A 12,922-nucleotide genomic window follows, 5' to 3' on the forward strand; every position below is an offset into this window, starting at 1 on the left:
TTTGAATATATATATATTAGTAGAAATCAGTTTGTAAGAATAACAAGTCTGATCCCAAGAAAATGAAATGAGACAGAATCATAGACTTATTGTTTTTGATGCAGTCACAAAAAAAAGAAAATCTGGTCTTTCAGATAATTCATTGTCAAATGCTTCATCTCCTAGCATCAAACCAACTCCCTCTCTCTGGTTTCATAGTCTTATGAGCTGCATGCCAATCTTGTTGGTGCCAGTAGCATGCAAAAAGCACCCTCTGTTAGGAAGGGTATCCAGCCATAGAAACCATACCAAAGCAGACATTAGAGCATGATGCAAACCTTGGACCCATAAAATCATGTCAAACCATCCAACCCATGCCTGCTTGGAACATGGATGTTAAATGATGATGGTGATGACTTCAAGAATAGTAACTATTAGAATATAGGAGCTCAAAGACAAGTGCCAAACTACTGAACACATACTTATGAGTTCAGAACCTTATCATTTCTGCTGTTTAATGCCTCTTCTCTCATTTTGTCTGACTGAACCAGTGAAATCAGCTGCCTGTAGTCACCAGCGGACATCCTATTTTTATAAATAATTAGGGCAGCCACCCATGCTATGAATTCAAAGTGGATGTACTTCAATGAACTTATAATTCCAGTATAATGATCCTCCACACTATTCTATTACCTGGGTCATTTATTTTAAAAAATAAATTCCCCTTATTTCATAATAAATGAATATTTACCTGTGAGGTAGTATGGTAAGAGAACAAATAAATGCCCCCTACATCTGTTGGGACAGTGGGTGTTTCAGTTGTTTAATTAAATATCCTACTCATTGTGTTAGTATGTAAGTGTATGTACCCCTTAAAATATTAACCAAGCAGAATCAACATGATATAGTGGGACAAGTCTGGCCCTTTGAATTAATTATAAATGTAATTTATCTGGCAATTTTTAACACTGTTTCTGTGAACCCAGTTTCATTCATAAAACTTGGGTCAACCTGAAGTTATGTTAGAAGACACTCACTCAAAACTCTACACTGAGGGACTAAACATAAGGTTTTCGTGAGTGCCAGTTGAACAGCTTAATCTCATACATGGTCAGTTGGTCAAACCTTATTACTATAGCCATTTAGCTGAGAGGTTACTGACAAAATAGATTTAAGTTTCTCCATTTAATAACTAAATTGTTTAACATTCAGAAAAAGACCCACTGATAGAAAAGAAATAAAATATATATAAAACATTAATTATAGTTTGTGATAACCTAGTAAGATAGATGTAAAACAATTATAGAATTCTTTTTTAATTCAAATTTACAGCAGAATAAAATAGCATGAAAAGCTCCACTCCAGGTGCATAACAATCTATATTAGATTGAATTGGTATGGATGAGAGAAAGATAACATGCTACAGTTAATAAATAACCAATTCTTTGTTTTATCAGTGTAGTAGACATGAATATACATGAATATTGCAACTTTAATAAGCTTTCACTTTGATCATAAAAGTACTCAATTTAATAAATAAACATATATATATATATATATATATATATATATTTAATGGAAAGAGTAAGGAAGGGAAATTTTATAAAGCTTGGAAGGAAATAAGTCATACCAAATCTTAATATTTATTGTTGTGGCAAGTGGTACCCGGATGCTTTCTACTGCTGCCATTTTCATTCTGTGATGAAGATCTTGTCTGCTAGCCAGTGTCGAAAGGAAAGGAGAGAAAAAAAAATAATATGTCAACTGAAAATTTGAAATTCTTCTTCATCCAAACTGTATTTCTTGTGTTGTTGACACTTTTGGGGGAAAGTCTGTTAGTGGGCCACAAAGGTAATACATACACTCTTTTCTCTCTGTCTGTCTATCTATCTGTCTGTCCGTGTGTCTGATTGTCTGTCCTGTCTGGCTCTTCATTCACTGCTCACCACTGCTGCCTCCACTACCTTCACCACTATCCCTGTCTTCTTACTACCACCTTTGCTATGAACACAATTGCCCTGGTTGTTTGTTGTCTTACCCCTCCCCCCTTTCACCTCTGCCTAAAGTTGTTTTATTATTTTTTTTTTTTGTTTTTCTTTTGTCTTCATTTTTTCACTCTGCTGCTACTACTGCTGCTGCTGCTGCTTAGGTGTTTTTCTCAGATTTTCAAAAAAAAAAAGAAAGTGCCAAATGTATTGATATTAATAACACTACTGCTTCTTTCGTTTAATTTGTGTGTGTATGTAAGTGTGCTTGTATTTTTTGTGTATATACCGGTATGTGGGTGTGTGCATGTGCGTGTGTGTTTGTATGTTGCTACCAACTTTCACCAGTGGTCCAAGCTGACATGAGCAAACTTCATAATAACTATATGTATACACACACACACAGACATTTCCCTTCACACTATGCAAATACATTACACAAGAGCAAAATTTATCTTTTTATTGTAACACCATAAGTTACATAATCTTTACACCTATTTCACTAGTGAAAACTAGTATGCTATGCAGCAATTGTTATGTGGATGATTACATAATCACATTGAAGTACCAGATCTTCAGAAGAAAATAGTAATTTAATCCATTGATATTTATCAACATCAGTTGGTTGACAGCATTAAGTTAAAACTGTGCATAAACTTGAGAGAACATTCTTTATATAGCAGTGAAGGAAAAGAAAGCTGTTTCTTTTTTTTCTTTTTTTATTTAATCAGTAAAATAAAGCTGGAAAGAAAGAAGGAAGAGGTATAACTGTTGTCAGGATGTCTAAAGAAAAAAAGGAAGGTCAGCTACCTGAGCTGTCTTTGATCAAAGAATGATAACAATGATAAATGGTTTAGAAAGCAATTGTGGTAGCAAGATGGAATAGGTTAGCAAGAAATAGCCATACATACCTGCTAAGTCTACCTAGTCAGTCATAGACACAAACACACATATTTCCATATACTGTTAGCAACATAGGACTGTTTATTTACACCTACCCACACCTATGTTAATATATCCATACATTTAAGTATACATATATATGGAAGGTAATGAGGTAGTTTAAGTTCAAATATATGCATATACATTCAGTTCATATCATATGCATCACTTCATACAAGAGAATCACATACACATGTACCTGGCTTCAGTAAAAACAACAAAAAAAACCCAAAAAATCTGAGACTATGAGATAGTCATTTCAGAATCTCAGAATTTTAAATAAAATTAAAAGAACAAATAATTTGTGTATTCATGGTCATATATTAGTCTGGTTAAAAAGATAAGTGTGCATGTATATATATATAGAATACTAAAAGAAATTTACAGGTTTATGTATTGTTTTATATGAAGTAATTTTACACTGCTATTATTTGAAATGTTTCTATTTCTATATTATATAGTTACTTTGAGTTAACTGATAGTATATGTTCAACTATTATTTACTATCTAAACAGTATAGAAAATTGCTTTTATAAAATTTAAATGGCTTTAAAATTTTGTGTTGCAAGAGAAAAAGTAATTTATTGTTAGCTAGTAAAATAATGCAGTGCTTCTGGAAAGCATAAAGTACATTCTGTCTTGTTTCCAGCATATGTAGGGGCTCTTGTTATAAACTGGAGTACTTCATATTTTGTATTTGAAGAATTAAAGTTAAAGATGTAGTTAGCTTGTCAAGTTGAAATACATCGTTTCTCATTCCTGAAGCTGTGTGTATATAAGTTGTAATGCCATTTAAGATAGATCCTATGTAATGATGGGTATCCTTTGCCATAATGACACTCCCTTTGTTGACTACATTGCATATCAAGGAGTTACCTCTAGGGGACAATTGCAAGTAATTCTACAGTTACATTTTAAAATATTACCTTATTAAGTTGATTTGCACTCATATAGGTCTGAAGTTTTATTGTTATCTTTTGTTCCTACTCAATTAAGAATACTATTCCCACTACTTGCGCTATCTTCTTGTTTGGTTCTCATTTCAAATTAATTATTTAACATTTTGTAGTTTCCTGGATTCTGAATTTCTCATTTTAGGGCTAAGTCTGAGAGTTAATGTTATTTTCTGTGCTACTTTTGTTTTATTTATTCCTTTTATGGGCTTTAGAGTAGTTTATAATATCTATTAATAATATGATTATATAAAAAGATGTGGTGTCGTAGAAAATTTTGACACCAAATAATAAATGTTTAAGGGAAGTTAACAAATTTTGTGCATTTTTGAATGGCTTATACATATCTTCCACGCTGTAATTATTTTAGTTATGTATATATATGCCGGTGGCACACAAGAAAACCATTCGCCAGCCTAGTCTGGCACCTGTGTCGGTGGCACATAAAATCACCCACTACACTCTCGGAGTGGTTGGCGTTAGGAAGGGCATCCAGCTGTAGAAACACTGCCAGATCTGACTGGCCTGGTGCAGCCTTCGGGCTCCCCAGACCCCAGTTGAACCGTCCAACCCATGCTAGCATGGAAAACGGACGCTAAATGAATGATGATATAGGGAGAATTCACGAAAAAACAAAAGACGAAGACAGGTGGTGTAGCAAACAAACAGATGTATTAGTATAACGCTCAGGAATTGAAAAAGTCTTTAATGTTTCGAGCCTACACTCTTCCACAGAAAGGAACACAGAAGGAAACAAGGAGAGAAAAAAATGTGTGTAGTGGCTATACACACATACATATATATTAATGAGCTTATTGTATATAACACAACTGATCAGGTCAAGTAAAAAAAAAAGTGGTGGGGGCAGAAAGTAGAAATAACTCAAAGTAAATAAAAACACCTGTGAGAGCAAAAATGCTTCCATAGTACACAAGATAAAACACAAAAGACAAGGGTACATAGGCTTGTTAGTAGTGTTAGCAAATTTCAGGAAGTATGAATTATTGAAGGACTAGCAGTATCGCCCGGCGTTGCTCAGGTTTGTAAGGGAAATAACTATAAAGCATTTTTAGAGAGTTATAGCCAAAAAATAGCAAAAAAATGGGAAAAAATGATGGTAAATTTTTTTTTGAGATTTAAAAAAGGTAGAGTTGCGTCCCCTAGACAGTTTGTGGTTCGTATTCCTGATTCTCGACCCCATGTCGAATTTATCGATTTTTTTTCAGAACTGGGGGAACTTTTCAAAATTTTCGCTGCGTTAGTTTTGAATTATGACATTGGGCTATGTGTGTGTCAAGTTTCATCAGAATCGGTTGAAAGCCGTGGTCAGGGTGAGGGTACAAGCAAACAGACACACAGAAACACGCACAGACAAACTGCCGTTTATATAGAGAGAGATTCGAAATGAATGGTACAAAAAGGAAATATTTTTGCAATATATTTATTACTGCACTCACAGGTATGTTTTCATTTTTGTACCATTCATTTTGAATTAGCTTTTTTTTTTTTTTTTCTTTTCTCTCAGCAGAGTACTTTGTTCTCCAGCAAAACTGCATTGCACTGACTGCTTACCTTTAGCCTATATCAAGTGTCAAGTGCAAACTAGTTTAGTTTCTCTGCGTTTATTGCATAATACACATACTGTGGTTGTCAGGATTATTGTGCAATTATTAGATAACCTTCAAGTATTTATGGAAACCAGTCAAAACTTAGGTACACTCAGATACTTCTAAGTTACATATAAAATTCATACATACATGCAGACCAGCCTCCAGGTTTAATAACAGTTTTTAACATGGTGTAGGTGCTAGAATATCTCGCACACATGTAAACAAGAGCATGCATACACACACATATATGTAAGTGTATGTATGCATGTATATATATATATATATATATATATATATATGCAATGGACATAGTTTCGACTATATAAAAATCCAGTTATGTTTCATATACACACACACACACACACATGTATATATGTATATATTACTGACGATCATTTGATAATAAAAAAAAAGAGACAATGTATATGACTGGGTTTCAAGTGAAGCTAACCTTCATTAAACCGTATTATATGCTGTTGCTATTTTTCTATAGTTGAGTGCTTGTTTGTTTGTTTTTTTTTTGTTTTTCTTTCTGTTGGTAAGACTCACGATCGAACATTCATGTGTATGTATGTGTGCTTATATATATATGTGTGTGTGTGCGTGTGTGCATATATATAGTTAGTGATTTTGTCCCTGTGTTTCTGCTTTCTTTAAATCTGATTTGAGTGATTTACTAGTACTGTGCCTGTCTCTATGGAGCTCTTTCAGTTGCAGCATGATTTTGGTCTTTTTTGGCAAAGATGCTTTATTATTATTATTATTATCATTATTATTATTATTATTATTATTATTATTATTATTATTATTATTATTATCATTGAGGCAGCAAGCTGACAGAATTGTTGGTACATTGGACAAAAATGCTTAGCAGCATTTCATAATTCTACCATGGTCGTCTTTTGTCTTTCAGGGTTGATAAAATAAAGTACCAGCTGAGCACTGGGCTCAAAGTAATTGACTGTTCCCTTCCCACAAAATTACAGGCTTTGTGCCTATAGTAGAAAGGATTATTATTATTATTGTTAGGCGGCGAACTGGCAGAATCGTTAGCATGCCAGGCGAAATGCTTAGCGGTATTTCATCTGCTGTTATGTTCTGAGTTCAGATTCCACCGAGGTCGACTTCGCCTTTCACCTTGGGGCGGGGGGGGGGGGTGAAATAAGTACCAATTACGCACTAGGTTCTGAGTTCAAATTCGGCTGAGGTTGACTTTGCCTTTCATTCTTTCAGAATCAATAAAATAAGTACCAGTTGTGCATTGGGGTTGATGCAGTTAATTAGCCCCTATCCTAGAATTTCAGGCCTTCTGCTTATAGTAGAAAGAATATTGTTATCATTATTGTCATCATCATTATTACTATTATTATTATTATTATTAAGAAGGCGGTAATCTGGCAGAATCATTAGCATGCTGGACGAAATGCTTAGCAGTATTTTGCCCATCACTACGTTCTGAGTTCAAAATCTACTGAGGTTGACTTTGCCTTTTATCCTTTTGAGGTCGATAAATTAAGTACCAGTTGCGTACTGAGATCAATGTAATCAACTGGACCCCTCTCCCCCAAAATTTCAGGCCTTCTGCCTAGTGTAGAAAAGAATAAGTTAGATACTAATTTAAACACTGGGTTCAATGAAATCAACTAGTCCCCTGGCCCCAAATTTCAGACCTTCTACCTATAGGAGAAGGATTATTATTATTATTATATTATTATTATTATTTCTCCACTGAGGTCAACATTCCCTTTGATCCTTTCAGGTTCGATGAAATAAACACTAGTAGAATACTGAGGTCAGCTTTGTACCAAAATTTGAAATTATTATTATTATTATTATTATTATTATTATTGAGTGGCTGTGTGGTAAGTAGCTTCCTTACCAACCACATGGTTCTGGATTCAGTCCCACTGCGTGGCACCTTGGGCAAGTGTCTTCTACTATAGCCTCAGGCTGACCAAAGCCTTGTGAGTGGATTTAGTAGACAGAAACTGAAAGAAGTCCACCACTTGACAACTGATGCTGGTGTGTTTACGTCCCTGTAACTTAGCGGTTCAGCAAGAGAGACTGATAGAATTAGAATTTCTTAGCGGTGTTACGTTCTGAATTCAAATTCTGCTGGGCTCGACTTTACCTTTCATTCTTTCGGGGTCGATAAATTAAGTACCAGTTGCGTACAGGGGTCGATGTTATCGACTGTCCCCCTCTCCCCCAATTTCAGGCCTTGTGCTTATAGTAGAAAACATAATTATTATTATTATTTTTAAGGCGGCAAGCTGGCAGAATGATTAGCACACCAGACAAAATGCTTAGAAGTATTTCGTCTGTTGCTGCACTCTCAGTTCAAATTCCACTGAAGTTGACTTTGCCTTTCATCCTTTGGTAGGGGTGGGGGTTGATTAACTAAGTACCAGTTTGGCACTGGGGTCAATGAAATGGACTTGCCCCCCACCTCAGAATTTGCTGGCCTTGTACTAAGATTTGAAACCATTATCATTATTATTAATATTATTTATTAAGGCGCAGGAATGGCTGTGTGGTAAGTAGCTTGCTTACCAACCACATGGTTCCAGGTTCAGTCCTACTGTGTGGCACTTTGGACAAGTGTCTTCTACTATAGTCTCGGGCTGACCAAAGCCTTGTGAGTGAATTTGGTAGACGGAAACTGAAAGAAGCCCGTCTTATACATGCATGCATATATATGTATGCATGTGTCTGTGTTTGTCCCCTACAACATCGCTTGATAACCGATGCTGGTGTGTTTACGTCCCCGTAACTTAGCGGTTCGGCAAAAGGGACCGGTAGAATAAGTACTAGGATTACAAAGAATAAGTCCTGGGGTCGATTTGCTTGACTAAAGGTGGTGCTCCAGCATGGCCGCAGTCAAAATGACTGAAACAAGTAAAAGAGTGAGGTTTTTAATTTAATCAGTTAAAGACGATTTTATATCTTCTTCCCTAAATCATTTTCAGTCTATACAACTATCTCCTCCTCTAAATATCTGTCTCTCTCTGTACCTATCTATCTACTTGTTTGCCTTTTTTTTTAATTACTTTTGATACTTCTAAGTTGATTTCAGAATAAAAAAATTGAAAATACTGATGTGGTAGATTCTAAATACTTAGATATATGCATAGGAGTCACTGTGTGGTATGTAACTTGCTTACCAACCACATGGTTCCGGGTTCAGTCCCACTGTGTGGCACCTTGGGCAAGTGTCTTCTACTATAACCTCGGGCCAATTAAAGCCTTATGAGTGGATTTGATAGACAGAAACTGAAAGAAGTGGCGAATTGGCAGAAGTGTTAGCATGCCAGGCAAAATGCTTAGTGGCATTTCGTCTGTCTTTACGTTCTGAGTTCAAATTCCACCGAGGTCGACTTTGCCTTTCATCCTTTTGGGATTGATTAAATAAGTACCAGTTACGCACTGGGGTCGATATAATCAACTAAATCCATTTGTCCTTGTTTGTCCCCTCTGTGTGTAAAGAAATAAGAAACTGAAAGAAGCCTATCATATATATATGTATGTGTGTGTGTGTGTTTGTCCCCTCAACATCGCTTGACAACAAATGCTGGTGTGTTTACGTCCCCGTAATCTAGCAGTTCGGCAAAAATGACTGATAGAATAAGTACTAGACTTACAAAGAATAAGTCCTGGGTTCGATTTGCTCGACTAAAAGTGGTGCTCCAGCATGGCCACAGTCACATGACTGAAACACGTAAAAGAGTATAGACTTACATAGAATATCACACAATACGCACACAGACATTCACATACACGCATAGTAAATTCTTTTGGCAGTGCCAATATATTTTCTTCTGACGAACATAGACATTTTTTAATTTTAACTGACAGGAATAACGAGGCAAAATTCTCTATAACCCTTAGCTATTTTGTCTATTGTGTATTTATTTGTTCAGTTGCTTTAAATTTCTACATTTAAAACGACTTTGAATTTACTTGTCAAACCATCTTTTCCTCACTCACATGTACACACACTGATGGAACGTCTACATGGTTGTTCAACCTCCTAAGGTATTATGGCCAGCTTCCCATCACACTACACCCAGTGTATCTCTAGCATTATATATATATATATATATATATATATATATGTGTGTGTGTGTGTGTATGTGGATATATGTGTGTATATATGTATATATATATAGATATATGTGTGTATGTATGTATATACGTATGTATATGTATGTATGTATACGTATGTATTTATATGTACGTTTCTATATATATATATATGTGTGTATGAAGATATGTATATATATACATTTTTTATGAGCTATTGATGGTTTCATGCAATGGAAACATCATAGATATTAAAAAAATGCTGTTTGTTTTCATCTTTCCCTGATCTTACCCTCATGGGTATATATATATATTATATATATATATATATATATCGCTGAGCTAACTTGGGATTCCTTAATGGCAATATAGCCTTCATATAATTAAGATATCCTCGACCTCATGTGTAGGTGACTGAATATCCCTCGTTGAGTAATTATTACATCAGAGGATCTGCTAGCCAGGAAACATAAGTAGCCTGAACTTAACCTGCTTTTCTCCCTCAGTTTGGATATATATATATATACACATATATAAAAGGAGGAATCATTGGACTACATAGTCTCAGATACATTCTTTGACTGAAAAAAAGCAAATCCTACTGGAATGCTTTGATCATGTATTCATCTGCTTAATCACGGCTGACTTACCTGGGACAAAGCAACAACACCAACACTATACATAGATGCACATACACATAAATGCCAAGTCCTTGCTGCCAAAGATTCAATAGAAGAGAGTTGTATATATTTGTTTGTGATGGATAGGGCAGAAAATTCGGGATACATTGTAGCATCTTTGACAACAGCTCTCACTGGCTATACAGGCATGCTGCATGGATTTACAGATGCTTTCCGTTGGAGATAGTTTGCACTCTTTCTTTGAATATGTGCAATAACGGAGGTTATTCAGTAGCAACGTGCATTTTTTTTTGTTTGATTTTCTTTCGTTTTTTTTTTTTAATTTTCATTTATCCCCATTGCTATTTATATTTGCAGTCTTATTAGTATTAGCATTATTAGTAGTATTATCAATGCTATTATTGTTTATCTTTACTATAGAAATTCTTATTGTTAAAATTATCAATGTTATCTGTTATTTATATTGATTTATTGAATTTTTTTTTTATTCTTCAGTTGAAGCCTTAAATTATTTTTTTTTTTTTTTGTTATTGTTAATGCTATGCATTCTTCCTAAAGATTTTCTTTCTATAAAATTATTCTCATTGATAAAGACTGCTTCCTTTCGTTTTCACTTTTATGGCATTACGAAATTTTGGGGTTTTTTTTTTTTAGTTTTTTAGTTTTTCCTTTCTAAATACTATTTAAAGCTTCCAGTCCCCACATAAAAAAACATTAATAATAATAACAATGATGATTCTTGCAACAAATTGGTTGCACTACATATCTAAAAAATTTATATATATACATACATACATACATACATACACACACATACACATAGTATTCTTAGGCAAATGATATATTTATTCCAAACAACACATCTAGATTATTGGAAAATATGGAGAAACAAACAAACAAGTAAAAAAATATCAGTCAAAATTCATAAAATAGCTGATCGCGAAAAATTGTTTTAAAACAATCATGGCGGCCATTGTGAAATTTGTTTGGAGACAAGAGGGTTAGTTAGATTAAGCAGACTAAACTAAAATTTTTCTTTATTTTTTTTTAATGATATATAAGGAAATCTCGTAAAAGAAAAGAAGTTTTCCTCTTGTGGAATTGTTATTTCTTAAATACTGACTTTTTATTGGCTTTCAGGTACTTAATGTACCTTTTGTTTTATGGGTTGTTTTTTTTTTAAATTCCTGTTTCTCTGTGGTTAAATACTCCTTCTCCATATAAGACTTAATCAATTGCCTGATTTCACCTTATTCATGGAAAAATAATGCAAAGAATTCATTGAGATACATATATTCTAAATATTTAGCATAGATAGTTGACATGGCACAAAAGTAAGCACTCAGTTTTGGCACTTAGTTGATGTTTTATTCATCTTTGTGGTTTACATAATAGCATCAATTAATTGTCTAACTACTTAGAATTAATTTTTCATCTTAATCCAGTGGATGGCCGAAAATTCCCTATAAGGTTCATCTGAGATTGGCAGATTGATGCCATTATATTTACAGCTAAAACCCTAAAATACTTAATGCTCAATACCTGAGACCACTGAGATACGACTCTAGATTGATGTGTTGCTTTCTAAATCCCCTTCTTATGAGGGGAAACTTACTCACAAATGACCCATTGCAAGTATTTGTTGTTGGTTTTGGGGTTTTTTGTTTGTTTTTGTTTTTTTTTCTCACTGGAGAAATTGAACTTAGCATTCACATTCTGACACATCAGTCTTCAGCTGTAACAAGAAGAGCTCAGCCATTGAGAGTTGTGATAGGTTTGAAGTACACAGTCTGAGGATCTTTTCAACAGCTTTTACTCTGAGCAGCAGGACTATTTTCCACACCATTTTTAAGTTACTTAGGAACTAGGATTCTTTTACGGACCAAAGGATGTTTTGGTCATCGCTAAGATAAAGTGTCTTCTGCCATGTTATGTAAGATATTAGTCTTTTCAACCACTTTGAAATCTTCATTACCATCAGCATCGCACTCATTATCATCATCATTATTATAATCATCAAACCTCATCATCATCACCATTATCATCATCATCATCATCAGAATGGCAATCATTATAATCATAACCAATAACAATTACAAAAATAAATGGACTAGGAAGAGAGTGAGGAAATAGATTTTGGAGACTTCTGGAAAATACTAGCAGCAACTTCCAAATCTTTGCTTGGTAGTTTAGTCATGTTCAGTTTGAAGTCCTGAGAACCAATGTCCACCATAGATAGTCTTAAACTGCAAACTTAGCCACATTCTTCATTTTTTCCTTTTTCTTTTTTGTTTGTTCTTGTGGTTGTGATTTTGGTATAATTCTTGGTATTGTTGCAGCTAAATGCTCTCCCAACCATTGCCATTCCCCTTAATCCTGCTCATTTGCATATAACCAATAAATGTAATCCAGGAATCGTGTAAATCCAGTTAACTCTCACATCACAAAGAAGATATGGATTTAAAGAAGTAAAAACAAAAATGAACTATAAATTGCCAACTATAACATATATATACATATATTTATATATATATATATATATATATATACACACATATATATATTATATATATATATAAATATATACTATTTGTAAACTAATCATTGTTTTATTTTGAAATAATGTCCAATAATCCATATTTTTGTCTTTTTTATATTTTGCTCATTACTAGTGTTTGTTTTAATGTTTGTGTGTTGATGTTGTTGTCATTATTGTTTTCTTATTGCAA

General features: G+C 34.0%; 1 protein-coding gene across 26 annotated transcripts in view; it reads left to right on the forward strand.

Annotated features, from left to right (window-relative positions):
• Window positions 1–12,922, forward strand: part of LOC115216496 (neogenin-like) — a 318,473-nt gene that overhangs the window by 188,860 nt on the left and 116,691 nt on the right. The gene's annotated exons all lie outside the window — the stretch shown is intronic.

This window comes from Octopus sinensis, linkage group LG10, assembly GCF_006345805.1.
Source record: "Octopus sinensis linkage group LG10, ASM634580v1, whole genome shotgun sequence".
NCBI classification, from domain to species: domain Eukaryota; kingdom Metazoa; phylum Mollusca; class Cephalopoda; order Octopoda; family Octopodidae; genus Octopus; species Octopus sinensis.